This window comes from Oncorhynchus mykiss, chromosome 1 (genome assembly GCF_057628025.1).
Source record: "Oncorhynchus mykiss isolate SJ-2025 chromosome 1, ASM5762802v1, whole genome shotgun sequence".
Taxonomy (NCBI): Eukaryota; Metazoa; Chordata; class Actinopteri; order Salmoniformes; family Salmonidae; genus Oncorhynchus; species Oncorhynchus mykiss.
Window position 1 is genome coordinate 12,168,310 of NC_143022.1, and position 25,006 is coordinate 12,193,315.

A 25,006-nucleotide genomic window follows, 5' to 3' on the forward strand; every position below is an offset into this window, starting at 1 on the left:
TCATAGCATATATATATATATATATATATATATATATATATATATATATATATATACAGTATATCACAAAAGTGAGGACACCCCTCACATTTTTGTAAATATTTGAGTATATCTTTTCATGTGACAACACTGAAGAAATGACACTTTGCTACAATGTAAAGTGGTGAGTATACAGCTTGTATAACAGTGTGAATTTGCTGTCCCCTCAAAATAACTCATCACACAGCCATTAATGTCTAAACCGCTGGCAACAAAAGTGAGGTCACCCCTAAGTGAAAATGTCCAAATTGGGCCCAATTAGCCATTTTCCCTCCCCATTTTCCCTCCCCATTTTCCCTCCCAAAACATCTGTTTGTTTTGTTCGATTACGTCCATATTTATGCCCAAATATCTTTGTTTTATTCACACGTTTAGTTCACTATTCCAAAGGCACTATGCGCGAGCACAAAATCCAGACGAAAACTCAAGAGTTCCATTACAGTTTGTAGAAACATGTCAAACGATGTTTACAATCAATCATTAGGGTCTTTTCATAATAAATCTTCAATAATATTCCAACAGGACAATAGCGTATTCATTACAGAGGAAAAAGCGCGCCCGCGTGACCGCGCAGTAAACAACTGATTGGCCTCAGCCTAGTCCACTTGTTGAAACAGCTCTTATTCGACACCCTTCCACAATAGAATCCTCAAACAACTTTCTAAAGACTGTTGACATCTGCTAGATGGGAAGTGCAATCTGGCCGCATAGACACAGCATATTGGATAGGCAATCACTTACATGAAACTACAAACCTCAGATTTCCCACTTCCTGGTTGGATTTGTCTCAGGTTTTTGCCTGCCATATGAGTTATGTTATACTCACAGACATCATTCAAACAGTGTTAGAAACATCAGAGTGTTTTCTATCCAATACTACTAATCATATGCACATATTAGGATCTGGGACAGAGTAGCAGGCAGTTTACTCTGTGCACCTTATTCATCCAAGCTACTCAATACTGCCCCCCTGTCACCAAGAAGTTAAGGGCTCGTAAGTAAGCATTCCACTGTAATGTCTACACCTGTTGTATTCGGCATATGTGACTAATAAAAATGTATTTGATCCTCCTGACTGGTGGTTCTTTACTTTTAAGAAACAAAATATGCTTCTCTGCATCTCTGCTAAAATCTGGATAAAATATTGAAAGGAATGTGAGTCGTACTCAGTACATTTAGTTATTGCTTGCTTTTCTAAAGTCTACCAAACTTGTCAGCAGGGATGCCAGCTAAGATAGTCTGTTTTAGAGATGAGGAGGGGATGAGTACAGTGGTCCAGCTCCCTTCTTCCATTCCTCCATCTCTCTCTCTAGCTATATTTCTCTCTCTCTCTCGGGAATACGGGTTGTTTGCTTTAAAGGAGCTCCAGACTTTGACAGGCACCAGCGTGGATGCGCCAGAGCTGCCTGCTATCCCCCTCTGGCCCCCCGCCACTGTTACTGTGGGGCCCAGAGAAAACACACTAATGCCACCAACATCAACCACACACACACACACACACACACATACGCAAACAGACATACAGACACGGACACACACATGCAGAGAAACACACACGCGCAGTCAGATGCACGCACACACGCGCGCAAATGCCCATGCGCGCACACACATGCACATACACACACTTTGGCCAATGTAAATCCAAACACAGCACTCCTTATCAGTCTATACAGCTGAGAGAGCAACTGCTCTTGTGGACATTTTTGTCCTTCTTGGTCTACCACTGTTCTCTCTCTCTCTCTCTCTCTCTCTCTCCCTTCCTCATATGATGTCTCTCTGAGTAAAGGATGAATAGTGAAACAGTTAGTATATATATTTTCATACCTGTTTGAAAATGCAGAGGAAATTCAAAACCACAAATCAAAAATATTTTCTCAATTGGAACCCCTGTATCCAAAATAGAAGATGAGTCTTCCTGACCTTTTCTGTGGCTATATGAGAATATAGTTCGCTCTCTCGGAGTCGCAGATTAAAGTTACTTTAAAGAATCATAACTATCAGATACATAGCATGACCATCAGATACATAGCATGACTATCAGATACACTATCACATACATAATATTCAAACTTGACATTTGAATTGGGTGGCTTCACATTTACAGAATGCCCCATTGCTACGGTGTAGAGATAATGTGCTGAATGTTAAATGAGCGGCAAGGAGGATGCTAGTTAGGCATCCAAAAATGGCTGCCAATATTACAGTTTGAAATGTAACCAAATATGCAGGCTGCTTGGCGTGATTCAGGCTTTTTTATCGTTGTTACAAAGCAACATAAAATACCAAAATATGATTCCTCCCATCTTTTGGCAGGAATGCTCAATGAATCACGGCCATTATTGAATTGGCATAAAATACATTAGATTCGGTTGGCTTGACAAAAGTTTGTGTCTAAAAGCATATTATTTCACGGAAGCATGCTTCAATGGTTCCACTGTTTATACTACGACTATGACGGCCTATCAAAAGTGTCAGACCTGTAATCTCAATTGTGTTACTCGGCAGGTAGCCAAGTGGTTGGTCTTGTAACCGAAAGGTTGCAAGATTGAATCCCTGAGCTAACAAAGGTAAGAATCTGTCGTTCTGCCATTGAACAAGGCAGTTAACCCACTGTTCCTAGGCCTTCATTGAAAATAAGAATTGGTTCTTAACTCACTTGCCTAGTTAAATAAAGGTTAAAAAAAAACATTACAAATCTTTGTTGCAGGATCAAACAGGTACAGTACAGGCCAGTCTCATACTGTAGATACTTTAGGCCAGTCTCATATTGTAGCTACAGCAGGCCTCTACATACTGTAGCGACTTTAGTCCAGTCTCATAATGAGTTACAATAGGCCTCTACATACTGTAGGCTACCATAGGCCTCACATACTGTAGTTACTATAGGCCAGTCTCATACTGTAGCTACTATAGGCCTCTACATACTGTAGCTACTATAGGCCAGTCTCATACTGTAGCTACTATAGGCCAGTCTCATACTGTAGCTACTATAGGCCAGTCTCATACTGTAGTTACTATATGCCTCTACATACTGAGTTACTATAGGCCTCTACATACTGTAGAAACTATAGACCTCTACATGCTGTAGGGTCCTATCGGCCTCTACATACTGAAGCTACTATAGGCCAGTCTCAAACTGTAGTTACAATAGGCTTCTATATACTGTAGTTACAATAGGACTCTACATACTGTAGCTACTCTTGGCCAGTCTAAAACTGTAGCTACTATAGGCCATTCACATACTGTACCTACTATAGGCCAGTCGCATACTGTAGCTACTTTAGGCCTCCACATACTGTAGCTACTATTGGACTCTACATTCTGTAGTTACTATAGGCCAATCTCATACTGTAGCTACTATAGGCCTCAACATACTGCAGTTACTATAGGCCTCCACATACTGTAGCTACTGTTGGACTCTACATTCTGTAGTTACTATAGGCCAGTTTCATACTGTAGCTCCTATAGGCCTCTACATACTGTAGTTACTACAGGCCTCTACATACAGTAGTTACTTTAGGCCTCTACATGCTGTAGTTAATATAGGCATCTATATACTGTAGTTACTATAGGCCTCTATATACTGTAGTTACTATAGGCCTCTAAATACTGTAGTTACTATAAGCCTCTACATACTGTAGTTACTATAGGCCTCTACATACTGTAGTTACTATAGGTCTCTACATACTGTAGTTACTATAGGCCTCTACATACTGTAGTTATTATAGGCCTCTACATACTGTAGTTACTATAGGCCTCTACATACTGTAGCTACTTTAGGCCTCTACATACTGTAGTTACTATAGGCCTCTACATACTGTAGCTACTATAGGCCTCTACATACTGTAGCTACTTTAGGCCTCTACATACTGTAGTTACTATAGGCCTCTACATACTGTAGTTACTATAGGCCTCTACATACTGTATCTACTATAGGACTCCACATACTGTAGTTACTATAGGCCAGTCTAATCCTGTAGCTACTATAGGCCTCTACATACTGTAGCTACTATAGGCCTCTACATACTGTATCTACTTTAGGCCAGGCTCATACGGTAGCTACGATAGGCCTCTTCATACTGTAGCTACTGTAGGCCAGTCACATACTGTAGCTACTATAGGCCAGTCTCATACTGTAGCTACTTTAGGCCAGTCTCAAACTGTAGTTACAATAGGCCAGTCACATACTATAGCATCTATAGGCCAGTCTCATACGGTAGCTACGATAGGCCTCTACATACTGTAGCTACTATAGGCCTCCACATACTGTAGCTACTGTTGGACTCTACATTCTGTAGTTACTATAGGCCAGTCTCATATTGTAGCTCCTATAGGCCTCTACATACTGTAGTTAATATAGGCCTCAACATACTGTAGTTACTTTAGGCCCTACATGCTGTAGTTAATATAGGCCAGTCTCATACTGTAGTTACTATAGGCCTCTACATACTGTAGCTACTATAGGCCTCTAAATACTGTAGTTACTATAGGCCTCTACATACTGTAGTTACTATAGGCCTCTACATACTGTAGTTACTTTAGGCCCTACATGCTGTAGTTAATATAGGCCAGTCTCATACTGTAGTTACTATAGGCCTCTACATACTGTAGCTACTATAGGCCTCTAAATACTGTAGCTACTACAGGCCTCTACATACTGTAGCTACTATAGGCCAGTCACATTCTGTAGCTGCTATAGGCCTCTACATACTGTAGTTACTTTAGGCCTCTACATGCTGTAGTTACTATAGGCCTCTACATACTGTAGCTACTATAGGCCTCTACATACTGTAGTTACTATAGGCCAGTCTCATACTGTAGCAACTATAGGCCAATATAGTAGCTACTATAGGCCAGTCACATACTGTAGCAACTATAGGCAAGTCTCATACGGTAGCTACGATAGGCCACTCTCTACATACTGTAGCTACTATAGGCCAGTCAAATACTGTAGCTACTATAGGACAGTCTCATACTGTAGCTACTATAGGCCAGTCTCATATGGTAGCTACGATAGGCCTCTACATACTGTAGCTACTATAGGCCAGTCACAAACTGTAGCTACTATAGGCCAGTCTCATACGGTAGCTACGATAGACCTCTACATACTGTAGTTACAATAGGCCAGTCACATACTATAGCATCTATAGGCCAGTCTCATACGGTAGCTACGATAGGCCTCTACATACTGTAGCTACTATAGGCCTCCACATACTGTAGCTACTGTTGGACTCTACATTCTGTAGTTACTATAGGCCAGTCTCATATTGTAGCTCCTATAGGCCTCTACATACTGTAGTTAATATAGGCCTCAACATACTGTAGTTACTTTAGGCCCTACATGCTGTAGTTAATATAGGCCAGTCTCATACTGTAGTTACTATAGGCCTCTACATACTGTAGCTACTATAGGCCTCTAAATACTGTAGTTACTATAGGCCTCTACATACTGTAGTTACTATAGGCCTCTACATACTGTAGTTACTTTAGGCCCTACATGCTGTAGTTAATATAGGCCAGTCTCATACTGTAGTTACTATAGGCATCTACATACTGTAGCTACTATAGGCCTCTAAATACTGTAGCTACTACAGGCCTCTACATACTGTAGCTACTATAGGCCAGTCACATTCTGTAGCTGCTATAGGCCTCTACATACTGTAGTTACTTTAGGCCTCTACATGCTGTAGTTACTATAGGCCTCTACATACTGTAGCTACTATAGGCCTCTACATACTGTAGTTACTATAGGCCAGTCTCATACTGTAGCAACTATAGGCCAATATAGTAGCTACTATAGGCCAGTCACATACTGTAGCAACTATAGGCAAGTCTCATACGGTAGCTACGATAGGCCACTCTCTACATACTGTAGCTACTATAGGCCAGTCAAATACTGTAGCTACTATAGGACAGTCTCATACTGTAGCTACTATAGGCCAGTCTCATATGGTAGCTACGATAGGCCTCTACATACTGTAGCTACTATAGGCCAGTCACAAACTGTAGCTACTATAGGCCAGTCTCATACGGTAGCTACGATAGACCTCTACATACTGTAGCTACTATAGGCCAGTCACAAACTGTAGCTACTATAGGCTTCTACATACTGTAGTTACTTTAGGCCTCTACATACTGTAGCTACAATAGGCCTCTACATACTGTAGTTACTATAGGCCTCTATATACTGTAGCTACTATAGGCCAGTCTCATACTGTAGCTACAATAGGCCTCTACATACTGTAGCTACTATAGGCCAGTCACAAACTGTAGCTACTATAGGCCTCTACATACTGTAGTTACTATAGGCCTCTATATACTGTAGCTACTATAGGCCAGTCTCATACTGTAGCTACAATAGGCCTCTACATACTGTAGCTACTATAGGCCAGTCACAAACTGTAGCTACTATAGGCTTCTACATACTGTAGTTACTTTAGGCCTCTACATACTGTAGCTACAATAGGCCTCTACATACTGTAGTTACTATAGGCCTCTATATACTGTAGCTACTATAGGCCAGTCTCATACTGTAGCTACAATAGGCCTCTACATATTGTAGCTACAATAGGCCTCTATATACTGTAGCTACTATAGGCCAGTCACAAACTGTAGCTACTATAGGCCAGTCTCATACGGTAGCTACGATAGACCTCTACATACTGTAGCTACTATAGGCCAGTCACAAACTGTAGCTACTATAGGCTTCTACATACTGTAGTTACTTTAGGCCTCTACATACTGTAGCTACAATAGGCCTCTACATACTGTAGTTACTATAGGCCTCTATATACTGTAGCTACTATAGGCCAGTCTCATACTGTAGCTACAATAGGCCTCTACATATTGTAGCTACAATAGGCCTCTATATACTGTAGCTACTATAGGCCAGTCTCATACTGTAGCTACAATAGGCCTCTACATACTGTAGCTACTATAGACCAGGCTCATACTGTAGTTACTATAGGCCTCTACATACTGTAGCTACTATTGGCCTCCACGTACTGTAGTTACTTTAGGTAAGCCTCATACTGTAGCTACTATAGGCCAAAATAGTAGCTACTATAGGCCAGTCACATAATGTAGTTACTATAGGCCTCTAAAAACTGTAGTTACTATAGGCCTCCAAATACTGTAGCTACTATAGGCCTCTACATACTGTAGCTACTATAGGCCTCCACATACTGTAGTTAATATAAGCCTCTACATACTGTAGCTACTATAGGCCTCTACATACTGTAGTTACTATAGGCCTCCACATACTGTAGTTACTATAGGCCAGTCTCATACTGTAGTTAAAATAGGCCTCTACATACTGTAGCTACCATAGGCCTCTACATACTGCAGTTACTATAGGCCAGTCTCAAACTCTAGCTACTTTTGGCATCTACAGTGCCTTGCGAAAGTATTCGGCCCCCTTGAACTTTGCGACCTTTTGCCACATTTCAGGCTTCAAACATAAAGATATAAAACTGTATTTTTTTGTGAAGAATCAACAACAAGTGGGACACAATCATGAAGTGGAACGACATTTATTGGATATTTCAAACTTTTTTAACAAATCAAAAACTGAAAAATTGGGCGTGCAAAATTATTCAGCCCCCTTAAGTTAATACTTTGTAGCGCCACCTTTTGCTGCGATTACAGCTGTAAGTCGTTTGGGGTATGTCTCTATCAGTTTTGCACATCGAGAGACTGAAATTTTTTCCCATTCCTCCTTGCAAAACAGCTCGAGCTCAGTTGGGTTGGATGGAGAGCATTTGTGAACAGCAGTTTTCAGTTCTTTCCACAGATTCTCGATTGGATTCAGGTCTGGACTTTGACTTGGCCATTCTAACACCTGGATATGTTTATTTTTGAACCATTCCATTGTAGATTTTGCTTTATGTTTTGGATCATTGTCTTGTTGGAAGACAAATCTCCGTCGCAGTCTCAGGTCTTTTGCAGACTCCATCAGGTTTTCTTCCAGAATTGTCCTGTATTTGGCTCCATCCATCTTTCCATCAATTTTAACCATCTTCCCTGTCCCTGCTGAAGAAAAGCAGGCCCAAACCATGATGCTGCCACCACCATGTTTGACAGTGGGTATCGTGTGTTCAGGGTGATGAGCTGTGTTGCTTTTACCCCAAACATAACGTTTTGCATTGTTGCCAAAAAGTTCAATTTTGGTTTCATCTGACCAGAGCACCTTCTTCCACATGTTTGGTGTGTCTCCCAGGTGGCTTGTGGCAAACTTTAAACAACACTTTTTATGGATATCTTTAAGAAATGGCTTTCTTCTTGCCACTCTTCCATAAAGGCCAGATTTGTGCAATATACGACTGATTGTTGTCCTATGGACAGAGTCTCCCACCTCAGCTGTAGATCTCTGCAGTTCATCCAGAGTGATCATGGGCCTCTTGGCTGCATCTCTGATCAGTCTTCTCCTTGTATGAGCTGAAAGTTTAGAGGGACGGCCAGGTCTTGGTAGATTTGCAGTGGTCTGATACTCCTTCCATTTCAATATTATCGCTTGCACAGTGCTCATTGGGATGTTTAAAGCTTGGGAAATCTTTTTGTATCCAAATCCGGCTTTAAACTTCTTCACAACAGTATCTCGGACCTGCCTGGTGTGTTCCTTGTTCTTCATGATGCTCTCTGCGCTTGTGACGGACCTCTGAGACTATCACAGTGCAGGTGCATTTATACGGAGACTTGATTACACACAGGTGGATTGTATTTATCATCATTAGTCATTTAGGTCAACATTGGATCATTCAGAGATCCTCACTGAACTTCTGGAGAGAGTTTGCTGCACTGAAAGTAAAGGGGCTGAATAATTTTGCACGCCCAATTGTTCAGTTTTTGATTTGTTAAAAACGTTTGAAATATCCAATAAATGTCGTTCCACTTCATGATTGTGTCCCACTTGTTGTTGATTCTTCACAAAAAAATACAGTTTTATATCTTTATGTTTGTAGCCTGAAATGTGGCAAAAGGTCGCAAAGTTCAAGGGGGCCGAATACTTTCGCAAGGCACTGTACATACTGTAGCTACTTTAGGACAGTCGCATACTGTAGCTACTATAGGCCAGTCTCATACTGTAGCTACAATAGGCCTCTACATACTGTAGCTACTATAGGCCAGTCTCACACTGCAGCTAATATAGGCCAGACACATACTGTAGCTACTATAGGCCAGTAACATACTTTAGATACTGTAGACCAGTCTCAAACTGTATCTACTATAAGCCAGTCTCATACTGTAGATACTATAGGCCAGTCACATACTGTAGATACTATAGGCCTCTACATACTGTAGCTACTATAGGCCAGTCTCATACTGTAGCTACTATAGGCCTCTATAGTAGTATAGTATGCCAGTCTCATACTGTAGCTACTACAGCCCAGTCAGATATTGTAGCTACTATAGGCCAGTCTCCATACTGTAGCTACTACAGCTCATTACATGCTCCATTTTCAAGGCTTTACCGCACAACGCTTCCTGGTGTATGATACAATGATAAGCTGTCAGCTCACCTGTCGCGTTTTCCTCTTGCATCTTTTCCCGTATCTTCGCCACCAGTCCGCTCCTGTGTCCACACATCGCAGGTGCTCCGTCGGTTGTCAAACCCACGAGTTTTTCCCAAGGCAGCTCCATCTCATTTACACATCTTGACACCTCTTCATACAAATCATGCCCCGTAGTTGTGCCATGCATAGGACGTAAAGCCAAAAACTCCTCTGTCACGCTTAGGTTGGAGTCCACTCCGCGGATGAAAATTGACAACTGGGCAATGTCAGAAATGTCGGTGCTCTCATCCACAGCCAAGGAATATGCAATAAAATCTTTTCCCTTTTTCACAAGCTGCTCTTTTAGATTGATGGACAACTGGTCTACTCTCTCGGCAATGGTGTTTCTGCTCAGACTCACATTTAAAAAGAGTTGCCTTTTTTCTGGGCAAACTTCGTCACAAACTTTAATCATGCAGTTTTTGATGAAATCCCCCTCCGTAAATGGCCGGGCTGATTTAGCGATCTCTTCTGCCAAAATAAAACTGGCCTTTTGTAGCCTTTGTTCCATGTCCATATTCTTGTTTTTGTCCGCGTGTTTCGTTTCATAATGTCGTCTCAGATTATACTCTTTCAGTACCGCCACACTTTCTCCACACAGAAGACACACAGGTTTTCCAGCTACCTTCGTGAACATATACTCCGACTCCCACCTTGTTTGAAACCCCCGGTTCTCAGTATCCACCTTCCGTTTTGCCATTTTTGATGGGTATCTGAAAGTTAATTTTACTGTGATGCTGACGACTGCTGTGCCAATAAATATTGAAATGAAGCAGCCTACTGCTCGGTGCGTCACCTTTGCATTGTGGGAAATGTAGTATTGGTGCGTGTAAAAGATCTGCGGGCTGCCGGCTTGCTGCGGGCCGGTTCTAATAATAAATCAAGATCATCCCAGGGGCCGTAAAAAACCTTCTTGCGGGCCGGATGTGGCCCGCGGGCCTTGACTCTGACATATGTGGTGTAGACTATTAGCCTGACAAAAAAACAGTTGAGTTGAAGAATAAATAGTTTAGAACTTCATGCAACAAGGTCTCCCAGTCAGCCAAACACACAGAGCGTTTACAGGGCTTATGCAACAAGGTCTCCCAGTCAGCCAAACACACAGAGCATTTACAGGGCTTTATGCAACAAGGTCTCCCAGTCAGCCAAACACACAGAGCGTTTACAGGGCTTTATGCAACAAGGTCTCCCAGTCAGCCAAACACACAGAGCGTTTACAGGGCTTTATGCAACAACGTCTCCCAGTCAGCCAAATACACACAGAGCGTTTACAGGGTTTTATGCAACAAGGTCTCCCAGTCAGCCAAACACACAGAGCGTTTGTCACGTTCTGACCATAGTTATTTTCTGTTTTCTTTGTTTTAGTGTTGGTCAGGACGTGAGCTGAGTGGGCATTTTATGTTTTGTGTTTCTATGTTGGGTTTGTTGTTTGGCCTGATATGGTTCTCTCATCAGAGGCAGGTGTTTGTCATTGTCTCTGATTGGGAACCATATTTAGGTAGCCTGTTTTGTGTTGGGTTTTGTGGGTGGTTGTCTTCTGTATTTGTGTCTCTGCACCAGATAGGACTTTTTTTGGTTTTCACATTTGTTGTTTTTTATTTTGTAAGTGTTCTCGTTTATCATCTATATTAAACATGTTGAACACTAACCACGCTGCATTTTAGTCCTCCTCTCCTTCAACGGAAGAAAACCGTTACAGAACCACCCACCAACCAAGGACCAAGCCGCATGGTAAACAGAGGCTGCAGCAACAGCAGCAGCAGGAGAAGGACCCTGGGCACAGCCAGGCACAGCCAGGAGATTATCGCCGCCCCAAAGAAGAGCTGGAGGCAGCGAAGGCGGAGAGGCGCTGGTATGAGGAGGCAGCACGGCGGCGCGGATGGAAGCCCGAGAGACGGCCCCAAAAATGTCTTGGGAGGGGGCACAGGGAGAGTGTGGCAGAGTCAGGAGTCAGACCTGAGCCAACTCCCTCTGTTTACCGTGAGGAGCCAAGGATGGAATCAGAGCAGTCGGCGAAGTTGAGGTGTGCGTCTGAGAATGTGGAGGAGTTATTGAACAAATTGGAGGAGGGGAGATTATGAGACATTCGAGGAGTTGTTGATAAAATTGGAGGAGACTGAAGAGAGAGAGGTGTCGGTTTGGCGCAGCATGCACGGCACTCGTCCTGAGGTGCGTGCTAGCCGTCTGGTTAAGACTGTGCCAGCCTCACGCACCAGGCCTCCTGTGCACCTCCCTAGCCCTGCACGTCCTGTGCCGGCTCAGCGCTACAGTGCTCTTAGCCGTGCTAACCGTGGCGGGCGTTGTACTGGTCAGGCACCGTGTTATGCGGTGGAACGCAGTATGCGTGCTTAGCCCGGTGCGCTACATCCCAGCTCCCCACATCTGCCGGGCTAGGGTGAAGATCCAGCCAGGGCGGATGGTGCCAGCCCTGCTCTCAAGATCTCCAGTACGCCTTCACGGTCCGGTCCATCCAGGGCCACCTCCACGCACCAGCCCTCCGGTGGCAGCCCCCCGCACCAGGCTGTCTCTCCGTCCTTTGTCTACAGGTGCTCCCGCCTGTCCAGCGCTGCTAGAGCCTTCCTCCTCTCCAGTGCCTCCAGATTCTCCCATCTGTCCAGAGCTGCTAGAGTCTCCCGCCTGTCCAGAGCTGCTAGAGTCTCCCGCCTGTCCAGAGCTGCTATAGTCTCCCGCCTGTCCAGAGCTGCTAGAGTCTCCCGCCATTCCAGAGCTGCTAGAGTCTCCCGCCTGTCCAGTGCTGCTAGAGTCTCCCGCCTGTCTAGAGCTGCTAGAGTCTCCCATCTAACCTAAGCCGCCAGAGCCGACAGTCTGCAAGGAGCCGCCAGAGCCGCCAGTCTGCAGGGAGCCGCCAGAGCCGCCAGTCTGCAGGGAGCCGCCAGAGCCGCCAGTCTGCAGGGAGCCGCCAGAGCCGCCAGTCTGCAGGGAGCCGCCAGAGCCGCCAGTCTGCAGGGATCCACCAGAGCCGCCAGTCTGCAGCGAGCCGCAAGAGCCGCCAGTCTGCCAGGATCCGCCAGAGCCGCCAGTCTGCCAGGATCCGCCGGAGCCGCCAGTCAGCCAGGATCCGCCGGAGCCGCCAGTCAGCCAGTTGCTGCCAGAGCCGTCAGTCAGCCAGAAGCTGCCAGAGCCGTCAGTCAGCCAGAAGCTGCCAGAGCCGTCAACCAGCCTGAGCTATCTCTCAGTCCTGAGCTATCTCTCTGTCCTGAGCTAACTCTCGGTCCTGAGCTACCTCTCGGTCCTGAGCTACCTCTCGGTCCTGAGCTACATCTCGGTCCTGAGCTACCCCTCGGTCCTGAGCTACCCCTCAGTCCTGAGCTACCCCTCGGTCCTGAGCTACCCCTCGGTCCTGAGCTGCCCCTCGGTCCTGAGCTGCCCCTCGGTCCTGAGCTACCCCTCGGTCCTGAGCTACCCCTCAGTCTGTAGCTGCCCCTCAGTCTGGAGGAGTTTGTTTAGTCCAGTGGGGCCCTTTAGTAGGGGGTCCAGTTCAAGGTCGGTGGCGAGGGTCGCCGTTCCTAGGAGGACACTAAAGCGGACAAAGACTATGGTGGAGTGGAGTCCACGTCCTGCGCCAGAGCCGCCACCGCGGACAGATGCCCACCCAGACCCTCCCCTATAGGTTCAGGTTTTGCGGCCGGAGTCCGCACCTTGGGGGGGGGGGGGGGGGGGGTCCTGATATGGTTCTCAATCAGAGGCAGTTGTTTGTCTCTGATTGGGAACCATATTTAGGTAGCCTGTTTTGTGTTTGGTTTTGTGGGTGGTTGTCTTCTGTCTTTGTGTCTATGCACCAGATAGGACTGTTTTCGGATTTAACATTTGTTGTTTTGTATTTTGTAAGTGTTCTCGTTTATCATCTATATTATTAAACATGTTGAACACTAACCACGCTGCATTTTGGTCCTCCTCTCCTTCAACGGAAGAAAACCGTTACAGCGTTTATGGGACTTTATGCAACAAGATCTCCCAGTCTGCCAAACACTCAGAGCATTTACAGGGCTTTATGCAACAAGGTCTCCCAGTCTGCCAAACACAGAGCATTTATGGGGCTTTGTGCAACAAGGTCTTTCTCTTTCTTTACATTTCTCTCTCTTTCGTTCTCTCCATCCCTCTCCCCCGGATGGCCCTATCAGAGGTAGACTCAGCACCTCAGGCAGCGTTCCCTTTAGGCAACAGGTCTGTTCGTTGAAGAGGGACAACTGTACCATGGGGAGTGCTCTTAAAACGGGGTGTGCGTGTCTCCGCTAGTCTTCTTTTCTGCTGGTGTGTGTTTCTACGCTGCTGTGTGGAACTGTGTGTGGTGACTGGCAACCCTATAATGTCGCTCCCTCACAATTAATTACCATGGCGGGCAAATTACAGACCCTTTGCCACAACAACGTAATTACAAAATTGTAGCATTGCTTTCGTTAATTACTATATGCAAAGACGAGTGGGAAGACTACAGTAGTTCAAAGTATGTCAAAGAATATTTGTCTGATTTTCCCACTCAAGGCCAATGTAAACTCTAGTCAGGGATACCCACACCTTAATCATTATGCTTACTAATTGTAATCATCATCAGCATACATCAGGATGCACACAGAATTAAACTGTACAGTGCATTTGGAAAGTATTCAGACCCCTTGACTTTTTCTACATTTTGTTGCGTTACAGCCTTATTTCAAAATTGATTAAATTAATTGTTTTTCTCATCAATCTACACACAATACCCCATAATGACGAAGTGAAAACAGGTTTCTCGAAATGTGTGCACATTTATTAACAATAATAAACAAAAATATCTATTTACATAAGTATTCAGACCCTTTGCTATGAGACTCGAAATTGAGCTCAGGTGCATCCTGTTTCCATTGATCCTCCTTTAGATGTTTCTACAACTTGATTGGAGTCCTCCTGTGGTAAATTCAATTGATTGGACATGATTTGGAAAGGCACACACCTGTCTATATAAGGTCCCAAGGCTGACAGAGCATGTCAGAACAAAAACTAAGCCATGAGGTCGAAGGAAATGTCTGTAGAGCTCCGAGACATGATTGTGTCAGGCACAGTTCTGGGGAAGGGTACCAAAACAATTATGCAGTATTCAAGGTCCACAAGAACACAGTGGCCTCCATCATTCTTAAATGGAAGAAGTTTGGAACCATCAATACTCTTCTTAGAGCTGGCTACCAGGCCAAACTGAGCAATCAGGGGAGAACGGCCTTGGTCAGAGAGGTGACCAAGAACCCGATGGTCACTCTGATAGAGCTCCAGAGTTCCTCTATGGAGATGGGAGAACCTTCCAGAAGGACAACCATCTCTGCAGCACTCCACCAATCAGGCCTTTATGGTAGATTGGCCAGACAGAAGCCACTCCTCAGTAAGGCACATGACAGCCGGCTTGGAGTTTGCCAAAATGCACCTAAAGGACTCTCAGACCATGAGATACAACATTCTCTGGTCTGATGAAACCAAGTTTGGACTCTTTGGCCTGAATGGAAAAGCTGGCACCATCTGTATGGTGAAGCATGGTGGTGGCAGCATGTTTTTCAGCGGCAGAGACAGGGAGACTAGTCAGAGAGATCCTTGATGAAAACCTGCTCCAGAGAGCTCAGGACCTCAGACTGGGTTGAAGGTTCACCTTCCAACAGGACAACAACCCTAAGCACACAGCCAAGACAGGAGTGGCTTCAGGACAAGTCTCTTATTGTCCTTGAGTGACCCAGACAGAGCCCGGACTTGAACCCGATCGAACATCTCTGGAGAGACCTGAAAATAGCTGTGCAGCAACGCTCCCCATCCAACCTAACAGAGCTTGAGGTGCTTCAACAAAGTACTGAGTAAAGGGTCTGAATACTTATTTCTATCTACAGGCCAACCATCTGAAATGAAGACATACCAAAGTGAAGATATTCTGAAATGTTTTCAATGTTTGTTTATTTTACCGCTGAAGATGTATATAAACATACTGCGTCATTCTGATTTCTGATGTCAGAAACTAAACAAAAAAAGCTTTGACCATTGGTCAATGTTGGTGATAGAGCTTGTATCCTGACAGGAATAAAAACCTGGACACGTTTTGGACTGGAGGGCAATATGGTGGCGACTCCTGCTTCAATGTGTTTTAATACCGAGTACTGCCTCCGGTTAGACATTAGCTATAAAAAAGCCTTGCTCTCTCCTCTTCCCTCAACTGTCTTAGAGTTGTAGCCAAACTGTGCACCAGGAGGGTATGAGGGAAGGCCCACAGATTGTTAGAAGAGAAAGCGAGTATGTGTAATAATCTGATTGGTGCTTATACTGTATTTGTCCTAGTGTGTAATACCCATGTGTGAACTGAAATGTGTTTCAGCAAATCCCAACTCTACGTGAGACACCCTCGGAGAGTGGGGTCACGGCTCTGCCATTATGGCTCCAGGGTCACCGTTGATTAGGGCAGGGGTGGGTAATTCCAGTCCTCGAGGACCTGATCGTTGTCACAGTTTGGCCCCAGCCCCAGCTAACAAACCTGACTCCAATAATCACCTCATCATGATCTTCAGTTTGGAATGCAATTTGATTAATCAGCTGTGTTTGCCAGGGATGGAGAAAAAGTGTGACACCAATCAAGCTCTCGAGTTGCCCAACCCTGCATTAGGGTGACGTGCCTTGCTCAAAGGCAATGCACGTTGTTGATTTAGGGATTTGAACTAACAACCTTGAAGTTACTGGCCCACCGCTCTAACGGCTATCTGCCGACATGTCTGTGTATGTGTGTGTGCATGTGCATGCCACAGAGGTTCTGTTGAAGTGCATTGGACCAAAGAGGCCTTTTCTACCCTCAAGGTCAGAGCTATAATAAGGTTTAATGCCTACAGGATAATACATTAGTGGAAGTCGTCAATGTACTATAGTGCTGCACAAAGGAAACAACCAATACACTGTAAAGCATGAAATTCTACACGTATAATAGTCTACACAATACTATACACCGGGCTGCTGAGGGGAGGAGCTAATGGAATGGAACCTATGTGTTTGATGTATTTGATACCATTCCACCTATTCCGGTCCAGCCATTACCATGAGCATCTACTCCTAAATTAAAGTGCAACCAGCCTCCTGTGGTAACACACAATATGTGACTGCTATGAAGTGAATTTATCAAGTTCTAGTGACTTGCACTGCCCCTTCAGTATGAACTCATGATAACATGTTACAATTCACAGTAAGTTTGTTCCTCAGTCTTTTCTGAATTTGTATATACAGTATATTGGGACAAATTAAACATCAAATCCATCTTGGCCAATACATTTGTCAAGTCCTTTTCATTTTAGCTGGAATTTTAAAACAGCATTTTATTTATTTTTTAAAATGTCAATCGAAATTAAAACCATAGTTCATAATAAGCACCTGAAACACATGGGAGAAAAAAAGCAGTTTATGAGGTAATTCCATTTAGTAAATTAGGCAACGTTTGTGCATGCACTTTAACAAGATGAAAAGGTGGAGGCAGAGGGATATTTTTTCCAAATTAACAGGAACTTTAGAGGCAGAGGGAGTTAATGAGGAGTCAACTGGACCAGAGACCAAAGGATAGGCGTGAGTAAACCACATTAAAAAGTACAGTCTAGGGACCTCCAGATTGCTTAGTGCGTAGTTATAAAATGTCATCCGTAACCAAAGAGTGATAGAACATCCCAACATCTGGAAATTGTTCCCTCTCCTCATCTCATTTTCTGTGACCTAACTAATATGGCATTCACAAGCTGACTCGGTCAGGATCCTGTCACCTGTCAAGTGATCACAAAGGAAAGAAGGAAGACGTTTTATGGTTTTGACAGGTTCCAATCAAGATTGGAATAAGACGGCAGTTACAAGCTGTAGTGCCACGCCCTTTCTCTGTTCGTACACCTCGGCTGTCCATCTCTGTCGGTCCATGGCCCTCAGACAAGTACGTCTAATAAAAGACTAGCCTCCATTGATTTTACTGCACAGTTGAGGATACTGGATGTTGTGGTCCCTTGTTTACCTAGGCGATTGGACAGCAGATAAGCCTGTATCTTCCTCTTGATTGGTGGAGGGAGGGAAGCATGGAAAAGGAGGGATGGGATTGGGGGAGGCTAGAGAGTGGAGATGCGAGGGGCTTTGGAGGTGGAGGAGTGGAGAGTGGGATTGGAGATAGAGGAGAGTGGAAAAGGAAGTTGGAGAAGAGTGGAGAGTTGGGTTGGAGGTGGAGAAAAGAAGGGTGGAGAGTTGGGTTGGAGGTGGAGAAGAGTGGCGAGAGGAGTTGGAGGTGGAGAAGAGTGGAGATTGGGGCTGGAGAAGAGTGGAGAGTAAGGTTGGAGGTGGAGAAGAGTGGAGAGTGGGTTCTAGATATAGAAGAGTGGAGAGGTGGAGAAGAGTGGAGAGGGGGGTTGGAGGTGGAGAAGTGTGGTGAGCACTAGTAACCGACCCAATCGATAAATAGATAATAGATATGTCAAGTTAAGATGTCAAGTTAAATTCTATACTCAGGAAAAAACACAAGAGAGAAGGGAGGAATGAAGAGAGCGGTCGAGGGCCAACACACAAAGAAGTGACAACAGCGCTTTTTCCAAATGCATGGAGTAAAGCTCACTGCTTCGGCTGAATTCAGATAGGTGACATTTCAATGGGAGATGGGGTGTTGGGTCTGAGTTTCAACCGAGACAAACAGAGAAAGGAGTAACAAAACTGTATTAAAACAATCTAGCAAGTCCTTTCTATTGGAGGTGCATGAAAACCCAGTGATAAGCATCTCAGGCTTGTCACTTCAGGAGGTTGGCAAAATAGACATCTAGGCCGGGAGCTGAGAGAGTGAGTACTTTAGCTATATGGGAAGAGACTCCTTTATGTCACATCAATAGCCGGCAGCCAACAATAAAGTATAAACTAAAACCATACAGAAGCTGACGACTTAAAATTATATTTTTTTTGTACAAGCTTGCATGATAACGTCCCTTCAGTTAAAATATGATATTACTTGATTTATGGGATCAAACTAGTTTTAGCCTGCCATTAGAAGTTAATGACTTTAACAGTACCTTTTTACAACTTAAATTGCTCAGTTCAACTTAACCAAGCGCTTCTACGGTACACAGTCTGAGGAGATCTGAGGTGAAAAGGATGTTCATAAGATACCTGGTGACATTTGTGACATGTTGCAAACTTGCCACCGCGCCCCAAATCCTTTCCCCCCCACTCCCTGTACCACTGTCCCAACTACTGCAGTTTGCAGCCCTGCCTGGCCCTAGGCCTCTCGGTAGAGGGCTTGTCATGTCAAATAGTGTCCCCCTGCGTCACAATGGTATTCGATGAGTTCTAGCTACTGTTGCTAGGGCTGTTGCTAGAACTTGCGAAATTCTGATTACATCATGAACCAAAGTAGCCGTTGCTAGGCTGGTTGCTTGTCTCTATTTACCTCATAGCGGTTATGAAGGAAGGAGGACACAGGCAGATCTAGTTATTTTTCCACCTCAGAAACGCTCGCTCAGTCCGCGCAAAATTATTACCTCAGAATTGCTCTCCAAGGACTGTGTTTTCGACAGTGACAACCTGCTGACTACCTGCTGACTGCCTGCTGACTACCTTCTGAGCTCCTGTATCAACTGCTCTTTGCCATTTGAGTGCCTTCCTCTCCCCTGGATCCCAGGAGAAAAGCACCTGTCTGACAGTTTCCACACAATTTGAAATGACAGGTTAAGTGGCTTACCTCTCCTCTGGGTCCTGCTAATACAAGAGGCAAAGAACCTGCTGGAATCTCAAAAGCTCCTCATGCTTTCTGCATGAGGGGAAGGAGGCTGGAGGATGGCACGGGTCCTGGTGCTGATGTAGTGGGGGTGGAGGAGAGAAGGGGAGGTGGAGGATGGCACGAGTCCTGGTGCTGATGTAGTGGGGGTGGAGGTGAGAAGGGGAGGTGGAGGGTGGCACGGGTCCTGGTGCTGATGTATTGGGGGTGGAGGAGAGAAGGGGAGATGGAGGATGGCACGAGTCCTGGTGCTGATGTAGTGGGGGTGGAGGAGAGAAGGGGAGATGGAGGATGGCACGGGTCCTGGTGCTGATGTAGTGGGGGTGGAGGAGAGAAGGGGAGGTGGAGGATGGCACAGGTCCTGGTGCTGATGTAGTGGGGGTGGAGGAGAGAAGGGGAAGTGGAGGATGGCACGGGTCCTGGTGCTGATGTAGTGGGGGTGGAGGAGAGAAGGGGAGGTGGAGGATGGACATGCCAGGGGGAAAGGGAGAGGGTGGAGACCTGCCCTTATTGATCGTCCTCAATATTGCAGTGACACACTCCACACACTCCAGACATGACACACTCTCCTCTCAGAGAGACTAGTCAGCTCTCACAACACCACATCCCAGATATCTCCATCGTGTCTAATGGCCAAACTGAGGTTGAACCAATGGGTCGGCTATTTCTCCTCTTTTTTTTTCGATCGTGTGGTGGTGTAATTACAAGGAGCATTTGATGGCATCTTGACGGGTGCTCTGAGGTCTTGCCGGAGCAAGTCGTCGGGTCAAACACAAAAGCAAACACATAGATGAAACATCGGTCTGGATCACTCCAGGTCAGCCTGAGATGCTACCATCTCAAATCACTGATATCTTGTTCAAATAAGAATTTCAAGAGCCGCGATTAACAATCTTTGATGATTGTTCAAAGACAAAAAGCAACAAAAGTTACAATTCTAGGATCAAACCAGGTATATCTGGGCTTCCCATGTGTGTTGTGTGAGGACTTGATGGATAGTTGAGTGAGAAATAAAACGTGTTGAAGGAATGGTGACATGAAACACCTTCCATCCATGGCTGGTCTGTGTAAATGTTTGTTAAGTGACACATTTTTACAGTTTTACAAGTGTATACCGACAGAGGGAAATCCTGGTAATCACATCTAAGCGGTGTGTAAATCTCCTGAGATGCAGATTGTGTGTTATTATTAAAGGCTTGACACCTGTATGAAGAGAATTAAACCCTATCACTTTATGAAATATTGATGATTATGATACATCCCTAGCATTCTGCCATTTGGTGCAATAGGGAATGTAGCAATGAGGAATGTAGCAATGGGGAATGTAGCAATGGGGAATGTAACAATGGGGAATGTAGCAATAGGGAATTTAGCAATGGGGAATGTAACAATGGGGAATGTAACAATGGGGAATGTAGCAATGGGGAATGTAGCAATGGGGAATGTAACAATGGGGAATGTAGCAATGGGGAATGTAGCAATGGGGAATGTAACAATGGGGAATGTAGCAATGGGGAATGTAGCAATGGGGAATGTAACAATGGGGAATGTAACAATGGGGAATGTAGCAATGGGGAATGTAGCAATGGGGAATGTAACAATGGGGAATGTAACAATGGGGAATGTAGCAATGGGGAATGTAACAATGGGGAATGTAGCAATGGGGAATGTAACAATGGGGAATGTAACAATGGGGAATGTAGCAATGGGGAATGTAGCAATGGGGAATGTAACAATGGGGAATGTAGCAATGGGGAATGTAGCAATGGGGAATGTAACAATGGGGAATGTAACAATGGGGAATGTAGCAATGGGGAATGTAGCAATGGGGAATGTAACAATGGGGAATGTAGCAATGGGGAATGTAACAATGGGGAATGTAACAATGGGGGATGTAACAATGGGGAATGTAACAATGGGGAATGTAGCAATGGGGAATGTAGCAATGGGGAATGTAGCAATGGGGAATGTAGCAATGGGGAATGTAACAATGGGGAATGTAACAATGGGGGATGTAACAATGCACAGTGTGTTTATGACTATTTGATGTACTTCCACATGAAGGTAGATAGACATGGAGTTGACCCTTGTGATTATAATGGCATGGGGCCAATTCTGGGGTAACATTTGTCTATATTTGTATATACAGTATACATCCTGCAATAGTTTCCCCCCTACGTTAACAGTGGTTTTCAATTTCAATTTGAGGAATAATGCCTTTCAGGCAAAATCCCTTGTAACTGCAACATGTATTCTTTCTCAAACACAGTTTTAGTAATCTATAATTAAAGGAAATACAGGGACTAACAGTACAGACAGATAGCAATAAAAAACTGTACCATAAAGGCACAGAATAAATTAGAGGAAAAACAAAAAGAAATGGAGGCACTTTTTCAAGAAAGATCAAGTGTAATATATATATATATATATATATTTTTAAGCAAACTGGGTGGAATATGGGAAAAATTCACACATTTTTATTCAATCTTCAACATAGAATTGCTACCATTTTTTCCCCCTGAAACTTGCAAATGAAAGTCATCCATGATTCACCAAACAATAAAAGCAAAGCACTTTAAGTATATATTTTCGTTTCAATCTCCCCCATCTCCACTAACCGAATATAATTATAAGGATTTTTTCACCCTATTAATAATGTACAATTAACAGCTGTAGAAAGACTCATGTGAAGGCCAAATTACAAAGGAGGAACTTCTTGAAGCAATTAAAGCCTTTAAGTCCGGGAAAACTCCAGGCCTGGATGGCATACCAGTTGAAGTATACTAAACTTTTTTTGAGGTACTCAGAGGACAGTTATTAGCATGTTTTAACCACTCCTATAAAAATGGTAGATTATCAGGAACTCAACAACAAGGTCTGATTTCATTATTACTGTTTCAGTACCCAAGTAGTAAATATAAAGATCCAGTCCATTTAAAAAATTGGAGTCGCCTAACACTTCAGTGTTGTAATACAAAAAAACTATAGGAAAGTGCATAGCGATTAGAATTAAAAAGGTATAGTTGGATATTAATCATCCTAATCAGACAGGTTTTTTTACATGGACGTACATTGATAATACAAGACAAGTACTGTAAACAACAGAAAACAATGAAAATACTGGGAAACCAGGTGTGGTATTCAAAGCTGACTTTGAAAAGGCTTTTGATAATGTCATGACGTTGTCTCTTTGGGTGTGGCGAGCCAAATCCCCCTCTCCCTGCCTCCCCCTTTCCTCCTTCAACTAGGCTGCTGTGGCTAGAGAGACGTCGTAAATTCCTGAGGATCTCCTCATGGACACACAGTATAGAGAGGAAATTTTCATAGAGAACAAAGGAATTCCTTCCACCTCACAGAACGTGAGGTACGAACAAATTTCATGTTCCGGAGAAAGTATAAAAGATCGGTGAAGAATCCAGCTACGAACTGGTCCGTTTGTTACAACTTGGGGAAGCTCATGGGAGACTGTGTGGCACATTACCATAACGCTGTTTATATAATAGCCTCAGATATGAGGTTTACATATAATTGTTGTATACGATGAATGAATGAGTATGATACTGTTTACACAATTTTACAATGTGATTTTGGACTGTTTAATGAAGGAAAACTGAAAAAGGGGATTGGAGTTAAATAAATCAGAGGACCGCCCCTGAGCCCAGTTAGGGTCAGGCGGTCTGGGACAGCCCCTTTCTGCAATTCCGAATAAAACCCAACTTAGGAAATTATCACCAGACCATGTTTTTCTCCATTAGGAGGGGACAAATGTTGCAGACCATTGCTGAATCTTTTCACCATACCACGTGGTTAAACTCTTAGACTATCGATACCGACAGAATAAGAACAAGTCTTTGAAATGAATTACTAGTCTGCAGCTAGGAAACGACAACCGCCGAAACATCCATTCTATAACAAATGAATGAATGTCACTCTGAACTATCCCCTCTAACAGAGAGAGAGAGAGAGAGAGAGAGAGAGAGAGAGAGAGAGAGAGAGAACTCTCCAACAGAAACAAACTTTTCACCAGCAATCATATAAGTATATATATATTGATTGCAATTGCTCCCGAATGAGTGAGCGTTCACGTGCCAAGGATTAGCATTTCAATTGTTATAATTATTACTCTGTAGTGACTTCTTAGTCGATCCCCACTTCCCCTTTTGTCTAACAAGCCGCCATGCCGGTTTAGCCCACTAGGGCACATTCTCCTATCATTTCTTGTAACCATATTTCCTGTTTGTTTATGCATTTCTGTGAATTACTTAGTTAGTAATAAATAAATGATTTAAGACAATTGATGTATGGATGACTCATAGTTAAGACTGGGTTCGTGCAGATAACCAACAATTTACGACGTTTGGAATGAGACTAACGTGAGGTAATGTAAATAATTCATTAATTTGAAGACTAATTGATCAGATAAAATATCTGAAAAGTTATTTTAGGAAATTATAGCTTTGTAATCTGAATATTTTTCCTTGGTGCCCCGACTTCCTAGTTAATTACATTTACATGAATAATAAGTTGATCGCGTAATACTAATTACAGAGAATCTTTGATAAAAACTATAAGTCTTCAATTTAATGATAGTAAAGACAAGACAATAAAGTATGACTGGAATTTATATAGAAATGAATGGAATATATCCATTTTGGAGAATCTCTTAAAACATTGGGTTCAAGTTATGTATAGTAACCCTAGGTGAAAAATAGTAAACAATGGTTACTTCTAAGAAAGTTTAAACTGTCAAGAGGAGTAAAACAAGGTTGTCCAAATTCATCATATCTATTCATTATGGCCATCGAAATGTTACCTATTAAAATCAGATCCAAAAATAATATCAAGGGCCTAGAAATCCAGGGTTTAAAAACAAAGGTGTATGCTGATGATTCGTGTTCTTTTTTAATCCACAATGTAGATCCCTCCACAGCCTCATAGAGGATGTAGATATGTTTTCTAACCTCTCTGGATTAAAACCAAATGATGATATTATGTATTGGATCACTAAAAAATAAAACTTTTACATTACCGTGTAGTTTTCCAATAAAATGGTCTGACAGTGAAGTGAACATACTCAGTATACATATCCCGAAAATAAATAAAAATATCTCATTACAATACATTTGAATATAAAGGTACCAAAAATAGAGGGAAAATACCTAGATAGGAAAATACCTGTCTATTTGTGGAAAAATCCACCTCATATCTCATCTTTCCCTATTTGCTTTTGGCCTTGCCTACACCTTGCGACTTGTTTTTAAAATTATATGAGCAAAAAATATTAATAAAAAAAAAACAGCAAGTCAAACAACATTAAATGGGCCCATTTATATAATGAATATGAATTCGAGGGCAGAAACTATTACATTTTTTTCCAACTGCTTACACACTTTTTCAAAACTGTCTCCTTTATTTCAAATCTCTACACACAATTCCCAAAACTGCACACACAAAATGCAAAATGCCTCACATCTCCTTCAAAAGGTAACACTGCATTCAAAATGCCATAAACACATGTCAGAATGAAGCATTTGCATCAAATGACAAACACTGCTTTCACAAAAGGACATTTTTGGATCTACCATGTAAACACTGTTGTTCTAAATCTAAAGCTCTTTGGTCTTTCATAGGCTTATATCTACATTTCAATACAATGTTCTACAGTGAAAGTAATCTGCTG

The 25,006-nt window shown here is 43.4% G+C and overlaps 1 long non-coding RNA gene across 3 annotated transcripts in view; it reads left to right on the forward strand.

Annotated features, from left to right (window-relative positions):
• The window catches only part of LOC149985409 (uncharacterized), a 319,128-nt gene that overhangs the window by 141,853 nt on the left and 152,269 nt on the right, over positions 1-25,006 (forward strand). The window lies entirely within an intron of this gene.